General features: G+C 42.5%; 1 pseudogene; it reads left to right on the forward strand.

Annotated features, from left to right (window-relative positions):
• Window positions 1-1548: 1548 nt before the first annotated feature.
• LOC121984788 overlaps window positions 1549-13850 on the forward strand; it is a 33802-nt pseudogene continuing 21500 nt past the window's right edge.

Below are 13850 nucleotides of genomic sequence, written 5' to 3' on the forward strand. Positions count from 1 at the left end.
GTCGAGTAGGCGAATAAAACTTTATCCGAAACGTAAACGGTCAATTTGACCAGCTCAAGGCGCCTTCAATGAGTCATGAAGGCGCCTTCAACGAGCCCATGAAGGTGCCTCCATGCTTTGTTTAAGGCGCCTTGAGCTTGAGTTCCAGCTCGCCGTTTCCTTCGTTTTGACTTCCGAAGCTCCGTTCTTTTGGGTGATTCCGACCAATTGAAATAGGGCTCACCCGAACCCAATTTCTGGCCTTCTCCTCGAGCAGGCTTCCGTCCCGGCTTAACGTCCCTCGAACGCCGCGCACGTTTTTCTCGCCCACTAGTGTACTCTTCCGCAGCTCTCTCGTCCTTCGGACGCACCGAGCCCGTCGGCTCCCTTCCCGTGCCGTCCTTCTTGCTAGCTGCATCTTCCGTTCGACTTCCTGCGCTCCTAAACTCCTGCACACTCAGAGACAGGGATCAAACACAAAGCAGGACCTGACCAACTTAGTTGATCACATCAAAACAACCTCGGGGTTCAACACAATCTTTCCAAATAGACAATTGCACCTGCAATCTCCATATATTATCAAACATCGAAACTCAAACATCAAGACTCAAACTTGAGCCAACTCAAACTTAGTCAAACTAGTCAACATTGACCTAGGAAAATTACACCAACAAGTTCCAAATTCAATTTGTCATAACCGACCTATCAAATTGGACAAGTGGCCAATGGTCGACTAGTGCCATATCATTGTCATGAATACTAAGCTTTACTTTTGACAGTATCAACAATTCATCTGTAATTGTAAATGCATGGGAGTACAGGAGAATTCATTCAAGTTGATATTGCAAAGATCATACTTTTACAGAATAGCTGACTATAAGTAAGCTAAGATATCACGTTTCATTATGTTGTTGGGTCTGATATGTATCATATCAGGCCTAACGTAGGCCTGATATGGAATCATATCAGGCCCAACGTAGGCCTGATATGGAATCATATCAAGCCCAATATGAAAATTTTTATCGATTCTTCCTTATTATATTTTAATACATCTGAGAAGTCAAAATAAATAATGGATAATATATTTGAACTCTTTGTAATATCAGAAATTCATATAAACTGAAATTGTGCAATCGGAGCTCTCTAGGTCCATTAATGAGTTTCAATCAAAATCCACTAATGGACCTAGAACTCTCAGATTATATCCATTTCAGTTTTTATGTATTTCTGAAGTTCAAATATGCTATCTATTATTTATTTTAATTTTTAGGAGGTGTAAAGATGAAATAAAGATTAAGGAAGAATCATATCAGGCACAACATGAAAATTTTTATCAATTATTCCGTAGTACATTTTAACACCTTTAAGAAGTTAAAATAAATAATAGAGGACATATCTTAGATCTCTAAGTGGAATGATTGAAACCCATCCTACCTCACTTTTAAAGGAAAAAAACAAAAAAAAAAAAGCTTTAAATTGCATTAATAGATTGTCCTTGAATGAACTATTTAGGATAATCCTTTTCATAAAAAACTTAAATTTATTTGATTTCTAATTAATGCATATGTTTTTTTTCATAAATTTATTTGATTTCTGAACGGCACCCGCGGCCTTCTTTCCATTCAAGAGCAGAAAACTCATCGCCTGTCTTCTCCACCTTTCTCTTCCGCAGTTCCACGACCGCCGTTTCGGTGACACCGGAGCCGGAGGCGGATCACCGGATCCGATAACTTTTCCGGCGATCCGGAGGAGTATCTTCATCAGGTATCGGGATCCTCGCTCTCTGTCGGACGCTTCCTGCAGCGCCGGAAATGCTTCCGTATGCGACGCTTGTGGAGGTGGAAGCGGCGCTGGGGCGGAGCCTGAGCTTCTCCGAGGCCGTCTGGTTCCGCTACTCTGCCCGGATGCCCGACTACCTCCTCTACTGCCACAACATTATCTTCCTCTTCGCCATCTTCACCCTCGCCCCGCTCCCACTCGCCCTCATCGAGCTCGGCCTCCCCGCCTCCGTCTCGCCGTTCAAGATCCAGCCCAAGGTTCGCCATCCGCCGACATCCTTCTTCCAGTGCTATAAGGGCGTCATGCGGGTGTTCACCCTCGTCATCGGCCCGCTCCAACTCGCGTCCTACCCCATCATCAAGGTCCCTTCTCGATCAATTAGCTCTATTTTGTGGCGCAGGAAAAAAAAAAGAAAAACAAAAACCTCTTTATCAGTTCTTTAACAAGTTTTGTCGCTTTTCTTCTATATAATTTGTTTTGCATGATTCGATCTGTTTCACGATCGATTGCATTTTGTAGTTTGTGGGAATAGGGACGGGACTGCCCCTTCCCTCATTTTGGGAGGCGGCTTTGCAGCTCTTAGTTTACTTCTTGGTGGAGGACTACTTCAACTATTGGATTCACCGACTACTGCATACTGAATGGGGGTACGAGAAGATCCACTGCATCCACCATGAATTCACAGCTCCGATCGGCTTTGCGGCACCCTATGCTCATTGGGCTGAGGTGCTCCTCCTTGGGGTCCCCTCCTTCGTAGGGCCCGCTCTCGTCCCTTGTCACACGATCATCTTCTGGCTCTGGATGGTCCTCCGCCAGCTCGAAGCGATCGAGACCCACAGCGGGTATGGTCCTCGTCCCACATCTTAATTTCGTCTTACGTTTATAATTATTATCTGCAACATTTTCTTACCTTTCTTAAATCCGTTGCATCCGTGTGACTATAATATAAGATTTCACAGCACAACGAGCAACATATGTGAGAAGGTGACTTCTTTGACTACTCTTCTAGTTAGATCCCAGTCCCTTTCTTCATTAATAATTAATTTCCGTCCTCAGTTTCTTTTTCAAGCACGTCAGAATTATTATCATCAGTATTCTAGTTACGTCTGCGTGTACGTACTAGCTACCTTGTTTGTGTTTTTTCCTCTGTCTATCAAATGTCTTGTTTGACTCCAGTTTGCTTCCCATCTGAATAGGCATCCATCCATTTTCACCCTGCTTTGAACTTTTGCGATTTCAAAATTTTACTTTTCATGGGAGAGGATCTTGACGTAACAGTAAAATTATTATTATATAACTAAAAGAGCATAGATTTGAATCTTCAGGATCCGATATGATAAGAGTTTTATTTTTTAAAATTTTGTGATTGGGATTTGGTGTGGGGAAGGGAAGTGTATAGAATTGATTGAGATCCATCGAATAAATATGAAATTATGAAGTCCCAACCGATTCAAGCTTCACCACACCTGTCCATTTATCAATAGAAATTATTCTTCAAGATTTATAGAGCTGACTATGATTGACAATGAACAGTTTCGAAATAAAGAATGGTGTTGTAAGATGATTGATACGGCGACGTAGGATTGATAGGGAAGAAGATGTGATCATTGAAATAAAATAATACGGCCATTAAAGTTAAGGTGTATATATTTGGATAGATTATTTTTAATGAGGCTCAGTTTCTTATTTTTTATAGGTATGATTTTAAATATAAATCTGATTGATTTTAGAATCGGTCGAATCTCTGAGACTCGGTTCCATATTTTTTATGAATATAATTTTCAATATAAATCCAACAGATAGTCGGTCGGATTTTCGGAGTAATTTTTATTTCCTATTGGACGGGGACTTAGTATAATAATAAAATTATTACTATGTCATTAAAAGATCATGAATTTAAATTTTAGAAATAATATTTTATAAAAAGTAAAGTAAGATAATATGATGAATCATTTTCAAGGATATGGTATAACAGAAGCTTCGACCACTGAATTATTATTTTTTTTTTAAATTTTGTGATTAGGATTTGGTGTGCGGAAGGGAAGTGAATAGAATTAATTGGGATCTATAAAATAAATATGAAATTATGAAGTCCCTACTGCTTCAAGCTTCACCCCACCTGTCCATTTATTAATAGAAATTATTATTTGAGATTTATAGAGTGACTATGATGGATAAATTTTTCGCGACAATCAACGTTGTGGAAATAAAGAATGTTGTTGTAAGATTGATACGGCGATGTAGGATATATTGACAGTGAAGATGATGTGATCACTAAAATTAAGATTATATATATATATATATATATATATATATAAAAAAGAATGTTGTTGTAAGATTAATACGGCGATGTAGGATTGACAATGAAGATGATGTGATCACTAAACTTAAGATTATATATATATATATATATATATATATATATATATATATATATATATATATATATATATATTTATTTATTTATTTATTTATTTATTTATTTATTTATTTATTGTGGAAATAAAGAATGGTGCCGTAAGATTGATAAGGCGATGTAAGATTGACAGTAGATTATTTTTAATGAGTCTCATTCTTCTATAGGCATGATTTTTAATATGAATCCGATCGATTCTAATATCGGTCAGATTTTTGAGGTTCAATTTTTCATGGATATAACTTTCAATATAAATCCAACTGATCCTATAGTTAGTCGGACCTCTGGGACTTAATTCCCCACTTCTCATGAGCTTGTCTCCCAACATAAGCACGACCAACCCTAGAGTCGGTCGAATCTCCGTGACTCAGTTCTCCACTTCTCATAGGCATGACTCCCGACATAAATTCGATCAGGACCAGAGCCGGTTGAACTTCCTAGGCTTAGTTCCCCACCTCTCATGAGCATGACTCCCAGCATAAACCTGATTGACACTTTAGCTGGTCGAACCTCCATGACTGAGTTCCCCACTTCTCATGGGCATGACTCCCAACATAAGTCTGACCGACCATAGAGTTGGTCGGATTTTCGGGACTCAATTTCTCACTTCTCATGGGCATGACTCTCGACATAAACCCGACCGGCACTAGTATCGATCGGATCTCAAGGGTTTAGTTCTCCACTTATCATAAGCATGACTCCCAACATAAACCTGACTGACACTATAGTTGGTCGGACTCCCTCTAGGAGATAGCCTTATTAGGAAATCGTAACCACTTGTCAAAGAATAAACGACTACTCACCTTGGAATATTTCCCTGCTCGGACATATACGCACAACGGAACCTTCCTTTGCCTAGGAGAAGACTATCATACGTCCTCCACCACCCGATATATTCTAACACTTGACATGTTTTGACGCCTCATTACTGTGGAGATTATGAGAGACAGTATAAAAAGAGGGTCCTCTCCGTAGTCAAGTATGTGCGCATATACACGCATCCAGTTCTACTATTCATTTTCTTCTCCATTTTGCTTGACAATCATTCTAACTTGAGTGTCGGAGTGCTTGCATTAGGGACTTCTCCTTGGTTTTTGCTCTAACATTCTCGTTGGCTCTCCTTATGGTGTGCGTAGGTTCACAACTCCTAAATCTAGGTCTGCAACTCCCAACTCAAAGTTTTTTCTCCATCAACATGCCTGTCACTTCATCGGTCGTCCATCTACTGAGCTTCCGAATAGGATCAAATTTGGCACCATTTGTGGGAAACACATTCACATATTCTGGAACGTAAAGATGGACACAGCCAATAAAATCAACGTTGCCATGACCCTGAAAGAATACGAGCTATTTGTGAATACCAAGGCGCAAGCCTAAACAAATTGTTGATTCTCATCCGCACCGAGCACCCATGACCTTGTTAGAAGAGCTTCTTGTATTTGAGAAAAGATCCAAGCAAAAATGATAGTTTGAGTTCCCCCAAGCATTTTTCTGAACGTCTGCTAAGGGTTGAGCCAAAATTGAGCTATCACAAGTCTTCTCGGTAGAGAATTCACCCCAGAGGGACCCAAGGCAAGCTGAGGTTCCCACTGCTCGGGAATCACCCGAACAACCCAGTGTATCTTACTCTCAAGATGTACTAGATTAAAAGCTACTTAAGCATTTTCGACCTTTGTCGGTTGGAGTATGGAGGTAACACTGATCCTGAAGATCACCTCCGAAGATTCGAAAACGCCACTCTATTGCACCAGTATAGCAATATAATAAAATGCTAAGTGTTTTTGACGACTCTATCAGGTTTGACACAGAGATGATTCGATCGACTGTTGGTCGAATCTATTACCTATTTTAAGGAATTCAGAAAAACTTTCCTACATCACTTTGCTAGCAGTACGAGGTATCAAAAGATTAACCTGAGTCTATTCATGCTCAAGCAAGGGACCAAGGAATCTCTATGAGCATACATCAAGCGATTCAACCAAGTGGTGCTAGATGTTTCGTCCGCCACTTCTAAAATATTAATAAGTATATTCTCTCAAGACCTTTTAGAAGGAAAATTCTTCTGAACCCTCATCAGAAAGCATGGAAAGGACTTCAACAATTTGTTGAGAAAGGTGGTCAAATACATTAATGTAAAGGAAGCTTATGCTGCTCGGAAGAAGGAGGTGACTGCCCTAGCTCCGACCGGCCAAGCCAATCAAAAACCACCACCTCCTCTAGTACACCCTAGAGACCCTCAACTGAATCTTCCGTTGGTCCGGGAAGTGAGAGTGATACAACACGTCAAGGCCGTTCGGACCTTTTTTCATGAGCCCCTCCAATGGGTACCTCGATATTGCACTTACCATCAGTCTAAGACCCATGACATAAGAGATTGTTATCAACTCGCTCGTGAAACACACTGAACGGCCGAGCAGGGCCTACCACCTACTGAAATCACACCTAAGTTCCTGGAGCAATTAACCCCTAACCCTAGCACCCCCGGTCGCTCGGCCAACACACCTTGAGTAATGGAAAACCAAAGCGTCCGATCGGATGACCGAGACAAGGAGCCGCAACAAACCTAGGAAGAAGAGAATTTGGGAAATGTCATTGTAAGAGATATCGGTATGATATTTGGAGGCCCCACTGACAGTGATTCGACTAGAGTTAGGAAAGCTCATGGCCGCCAACTGGAGATTCATGCAGCCGGCTGAAGCCAAAAACAAGCGGTCGAACCCCAAATCAGCTTTGGGCCTCAAGACCTTGAGAGAGTGGAGCTCCCTCATGATGATGCGCTCATCATCAAAGTTGTAATCGTTAGTAGCCAAGTGATCAGAATCTTTGTTGACACCGGAAGCTCTGTCAAAGTGCAAGAGAGCCTTCAACAAGATGTAGCTTGATGCAAGTGAGCTCCAGCCGATGACCACGACCCTATACAGGTTCGTAGGGAACAAGGTACAGCAGATCGGCCAGATCAAACTGGTCATCTCTTTAGGTACCAAGCCCCTGGTGAAAACCCCAAAGGGGCACATTTATAGTGGTGGATGCTCTGTCCACCTATAATGTCTTTCTGGGAAGGCCCACCCTGCACGAATTCTGCACGGCTGTCTCCACCTTCCACCAGAAAGTAAAATTTCCAATGGAAGATCAAGTTGGTAAGGTAGGGGGCAGATGATTGCGTGGAAATGTTATGTTGATGTAGTAAAAATAGAGATGCTCAAGGCCCAAAAAATTCAAGAGGGAGGAGTGCATGCCATCTAGGAAGAGTCGTTACCTCTAGTTGACGAGCCAGTCCAATAGGAGGAAGTACAGATCCATCTCGACCGGCTAGAAAGCATTACAAAGATAGCTATGGACCTCCCACCAAAGACCAAGAAGAGCCTAATGGATTGTTTAACTCAGAATCGGGACATCTTCACCTGGTATCCTTGGGAACTGACGGGGGTGGCCCCGACTATGGTGGAGCATAAGCTCCACCTTGTTCCCGATTCCCAGCCAGTCAAGCAGAAGAAAAAAGATTTCTCAATCGACCGGAATAAAATTTTTCGATTGGAAGTCGACAAGTTGCTGGAAGTAGGACACGTCCGGGAGGTGCAATTTCCCTTGTGGCTTGCCAATGCAGTCATGGTACCCAAACCCGATAACAAGTGGTGGATTTATATCGATTTTCATGACCTTAACAAGGTAAGCCCCAAAGATTATTATCAACTCCCTCGGATCAACCAAATGGTGGACTCTGCTTTGGGGAGTGAGCTGATCTACAAGCTAGATGCTTATCAGGGATATCACCAAATACCTCTCGTCAAAGAAGGCCAAGAGAAGGTCAGTTTCATCACCTCAAATGGTACTTTCTAGTAGACAATTATGTCATTCGGACTAAAAATATAGGAGTAAGATATCAAAGGAAGATGGATAAGATCTTCCGAAAGTAGATTGGGAGAAATCTTGAAGTATATGTGGACGAAATTCTCATCAAATCCGCTCAGGCAAAAGACCTCATTGTGGACATCCAAGAAACTTACGTCACCTTGCGACAATATGGGCTAAAGTTGAACCCCTTGAAGTGCGTGTTTAGAGCTAGAAGGGGGGAATTCCTCGGATATATCGTCACCGAGCAGGGAATTGATGCCAACCCTGAGAAGGTACAAGCACTCAGGGACATTCAAGCCCCTTGGAACCTCAAGGAGGCCCAGCAGTTGATGGGTCAGATCACGACACTTTCTAGATTCATATTTCGGTCAGCAGACTGAACCCTCCCATTCTTCAAAGTACTTCGTCGAGTGGCAAAATTCCAATGGGACGAGGAGTACAACAAGGCTTTTAAAGAATTGAAGCAATACTTGAAAGTCATGCCTTCTTTTTTTAAAACTCATATCTAAAGAGTCACTCTGGTTGTATTTGTTGGCCACAAAGGAGGTTGTAGGGACTATCCTAGTCAAAGAACATAACAATGTACAACAATCGGTATACTTTTTTAGTCATCTATTAAAAGGTATTGAGTCCTGTTACATTGTGCTCGAGAAGTTTGTTTGCATATTAGTCTTGATCACTCGCCATTTAGGGCATAATTCCTTGAACACCCGGTAATAGTTCTCATCAACAACTCCCTAGGAAGGGTTCTCATCAACCCAGAAGCATTCTCATTAAGTGGATGACTGAGCTGAGCGAGTATGATATATAGTACCAGCCCCGAACGGTTATTAAGGCTCAGGTTCTAATCGATTTCCTAACCAAAATTTATTATCTAGAACCCGTGGGAACATGGAAGATTTATGTTAATGGATCTTCCACTCACCAAGGTAGTGGTGTAGGTATTCTTCTCATATCTCCGCAAGAAGACATCTTAAAATTATCCGTCTGGCTAAACTTTTGGGCCTCTAATAATGAGATCGAGTATGAAGCTTTGCTAGCCAAATTACAAGAAGCTAAACACATAGGAGCCACTTGGATAACTATCCACTCGAACTCTCAACTTGTGGCTCAACAATTGGCGGATAATTTTGAGATCAACAATGAAAGGTTACAAATGTACAAAGAGGCCTACAAAAAAACTAAAGGAGAGCTTTGTGGAGGTCACGCTCGTCAAGATACCCTGATTTAATAACCGAAAGGCAAATGAGTTGGCTAAAATGGTCAGTTCGCTATCACTTGGGTCCTAGACCGCTCGGTGGTATAAAATCTATTAAAAGTCCAAATCGATTTGCAAGCTAATGTGGAGGAGCTGATCGATTGGAAGGCTTCAATCATCTTGTACCTACAACAAGGAGTTTTTTTATCAGCTCTGAGATGTCTCAGAAGGTCAAAAGGAGAGCTAGCCGCTTCACCTTGATCGGAGACTAGCTGTACAAATGGGATTCTCCCAACCTTTACTCAAATGTATTAGACCAGACATAATCAATTACATTCTGAAAGAAATTCATCAAGGTTGCTATGGAAACTACATCGGAGGAAGGGCGTTAGCTCGTAAGGTGCTACTGGTCGATTATTTTTTTCTACTCTGTAGACAGATGTAGCTCGGCTGGTAGCTACCTGTGTCTCTTGCTAGAAGCATCAAAATATACCCCATCAGCCGACTGAACCACTAAAGACGTCAATAGTTTTGTGCCCCTTCGACCAATGGGGGATGGACATTATGGGTCTTTTCCCCATCGCCCCGGCTCAAAAATGGTTCTTAATCGCTGCAGTAGATTACTTCTCCAAATTGGTGAAAGCTAAGGCCCTAACTAGAATGACTAAGTGGACCATAATCAAATTCTTGTGGACTAACATCTTATGCCAATTCGGGATCCCTCACAAGCTAGTTTCGGATAATAGTCATTAATTTTAGGGGCAAAAAATTCAAGAATGGTGTCGAAGATTTGGTATTACCCAAGCATTCAATTCCATAGCATATCTTTAGAGTAATGGTCAAACTAAAGTCACAAATAGAGAGATTATCAGGGGGCTCAGAGTTAAACTTGATCATGTGGGAGGTGATTGGGTCGAGGATCTCCCGAGCATCCTATGGTCTTACCACACAACTCCCTGGGACAGCACATGATTGACTTGACTCCTTTCCACCTAATCTATAGCAGTGAAGCAGTTGTCCCCATTAAAGTTAGCAAAGAATCCACTCGGTGATTACTGTATGACCAGAATAATGTTGATCGACGCCTCCTCGAGCTGGACCTTATCAATGATACTAGGGAGAAAACTATCGCTCGACTAACAGTTTACAAACAATGAAAGTGACAAAGCTATGATTGGCGGGTAATCCCTAGCTTCTTCCAAGAAGATGATTTAGACTGGAAAAGGACAAAGTCAATCAGAGATGTGACTAAGCGGGCACCCCAATGGGATTGAGTTTACAAAGTCATCAAGAAACTCGTATTTGGCGCTTACTATATTCAAGATGCCAATGGTAAGGAGTTTGATCACCTGTGGATAGCGAATTACCTCTAACCTTACCGCACTTGAAAGCATTCTATACTTGTACCAACTTCCTGTTGGATTGTAAAGATGCTAGGGAGTGAATAGCGTTCGTCGCTTTTTCGGAAATCACTGAAGATGCAGCGGATAAAAAGATAAAGAGAAAGAAACTAGAAAGAAAAAGACAATCATGTGCTGATACAAGTAATTTTTTACTTGATTCGAAGCCTTCGACGACTCCTACTCCAAGGTCCCACTCGTCGAGTGCTTTCATTGAACAATCCACTAACAATTCGAATAATACAAAATTGAAGTACAAGTGAACTAAAAAAGGTTACTGACAACAAAGAATGTAAGGAGAAATTGATCATCGGTTGTCGGAGGAGCATTACAGTATCGTAGGAGCTTTTCCGGAGCAACGCATAAGAATGAAAGTCATAGCAAATGATGTGTCCAAGCTACTAGTCGAAGGCTACTTTTATAGCCCTATCCGAGCACCTAGATCCCCTCCTGGGCTCCTGGACCATGTTGATGTGGCGAGCTCTCATTAAAACTTCATCTCCGAAGGGCGCCCGGACCCCCTCCGGGCGCTTGGACCGTCGACGTGGGTTTGACCAGTTATCGCGCTCCAACTCAGGTTCTGGATGGGTTTTCTAGTCTGGGTGCCTGGACTAACTCCAGGCACCCGAACTGTTGGGTGCCTGGCCAGGCACTCGCCCATGAAGTGTACCTGGGTGCCCGGAGCAACTCCGGGCGCCTGGACCACTTTTTGCCTTTCGTTTTCTTGTAACAAAAAGTTAATCCAGGCAAAACAATGTTAGCACATTAAAAATATAATCAAATTATGACTTGGATCCTGTCTCTTTGAGACTATGATCTAGTCAAGGTCTCAGCTTAGGTTTCCCAAATGGACCTAAGCTGGACTGACGTCTACTGTTCCCTCAACTGAGATTGCGTTCTCACTGGATCTCTCCTCCAATTGCTTGCCTCCACTTAACAATAGCAGACTTCAGGTCCCTTAACCCACCAGAAGTTCTTGCTAGATTTCAACCAATCTGGACTTCCTCTTGCTAGATCTCAATCGATCTGGACTTCGTACCAGCTATCAACCTAGCTAGACTTCCTCCTACCAAATCTCAACCAATCTGGACTTCCTACCAGCTATCGACCTACTAGACTTCCACTGGGTGTTTCGGTCCTCTAGACCCATCATATCCTATACACTTGGTAAAGAGGTTAGACAAACAACATATCTAACTTTAACCTATTTGTCATGCATCAAAACATGATTATTAGTGCGACCTAGACCAACACTTCTATCTAATGAAAATGTCCCAAACTCTCACCTCGGTATGAGTTATAAGTGCACATGACTTACGCGTACAACGACCATCCGGTCGACTGTCACATACTCCCGTCTTAGCTGCGAATTATAAGTGTGCATGGCTTACGCGCACAACGACTATCCGATTTGTTGTCCCAGACTCTCACCTTGGTTGCGAGTTATAGGCATGCATGACTCACACTCCCAACGACTATCTGGTTAGTTGTCCCAGACTCTCGCTTCAGCTATGAGTTATAAGTATACATAACTCATGCACCCAATGACTATTTAGTCGGATGTCCCAGACTCTCACCTCAGTTGTGAGTTATAAGCGTACATGGCTCACGCATCCAACGATCATCCAATCAGCTATCCCAGACTCTCACTTCAGTTGCTAGTTATAAGTGTGCATGGCTCACAAGCCCAATGACCATCCGGTCGGATGCCCAGACACTCGTCTTATCTATGAGTTATAAGCGTGCATGTCTCATGCGCCTAACAACTATCCAGTCGGTTGTTCCAGACTCTCACCTCAGCTATGAGTTATAAACGTGCAAGGCTCATACTCCCAATGACCATCAAGTTGGTTGTCCTAGACTCTCGCCTTAGTTGCGAGTTTTATGCGTGCATGGCTCACGCGTACATTGACCATCTAGTCAGCTATCCCATACTTTTGCCTCAGCTGCGAGTTATAAGTGTGCATGGCACCCTCCTTCGCTCAGCTAAAGGTGTCTTCCTTCGTATGGAAGGCCCCTCGGGTACTGTTGACCCAAGACATTATGTGCTCCTATCACCCTGCAAAATGTGTTAGTCCAACAAACGAAAGTATACCCAGCAAGATGAAATTAGCACAATAAAAATAAGCAATATTAATTATATCTTGTCTATCCGAGACTAGGATCTAGTCAAAGTTTCAATTTAGGTTTCCAAAATAGACCTAAATTAGACCTATGCCTAAAGTCCCCAAATAGGACTCATCCCCAACTTCTTTTCTTCTCTACAAAAGATTAGTGCACACGCGGAAATACAACTAACTAATGAAAACCAATAAAAAAAGAATACCAAATCGCTAACAAGCTCGATGTAACGTGGTTCGAAGATTGCTTGCTCCTACTTCACGGCATGTCCTTGAGGTGGACGAGCCCTTGATCCTTCGGTGGATCAATCCCCGGCAATCTCCGGCTAGAGCTTTCTCCTTCTCGATGGAGCAAACCTCTCACAAAGGATCTCTTCCTCTTTACAATGATGAACTTAGGTTTAGGAGGAAGAGAGTAGGCTTGGAAGCTTTGGGCAATGACAAGGAGTTATTCAACAAGCATGAGTAACCTCCTTTAAGCCCCAAAGCTTCCCTTAAATAAGAGGAGAGAGTTGATCATCATATCAACTCATCTCGGCACCAGTCGACTGCAAAACTATCAGTCGACTGGTGTTACCATTAGAGGTAGCCAACGGCTACTTTGCAGCACCAACGGTCAATTACCAATCGACTGCTAAAACATGCAGTCGACTGATCCATACTGACCGAACGAACAGAACCATTCTGTTCGCGCCCAGTCGACTGCAACTGTAACACTACAGTACTGCTGCAGTAACGCTACAGTACTGCTACAGTAAAACCCTAAAAATTCAGTTTTGCTCCGAGTATAATTTATCATGCACTTGTACCCTCACCCTTACGACTCATTTGACACTTCCTTTGCAGCTTTAACTTCTTGCCTTCAAGCTTACTTCCTTTGGCTCTCGTCCCTCGGATGCATTCAAGTCCGCGGCTCGTCCCCAATGCCATCCTTCGCGTATGCCTCGAAGTCGCTTCCCTCGGCCCTTGTCCTCACTGCCTTGTCCACGGTCCCTCGGATGCTCCATCCTTCACCGGACCCGAAGCCATCAACTTGAGTCGCATGTGTATCCTGCAAACCTGCACAACTCAAATACACATATCAATTACAAGGGTGAACCTAACTT

This window comes from Zingiber officinale, chromosome 5B, assembly GCF_018446385.1.
Source record: "Zingiber officinale cultivar Zhangliang chromosome 5B, Zo_v1.1, whole genome shotgun sequence".
NCBI lineage: Eukaryota > Viridiplantae > Streptophyta > Magnoliopsida > Zingiberales > Zingiberaceae > Zingiber > Zingiber officinale.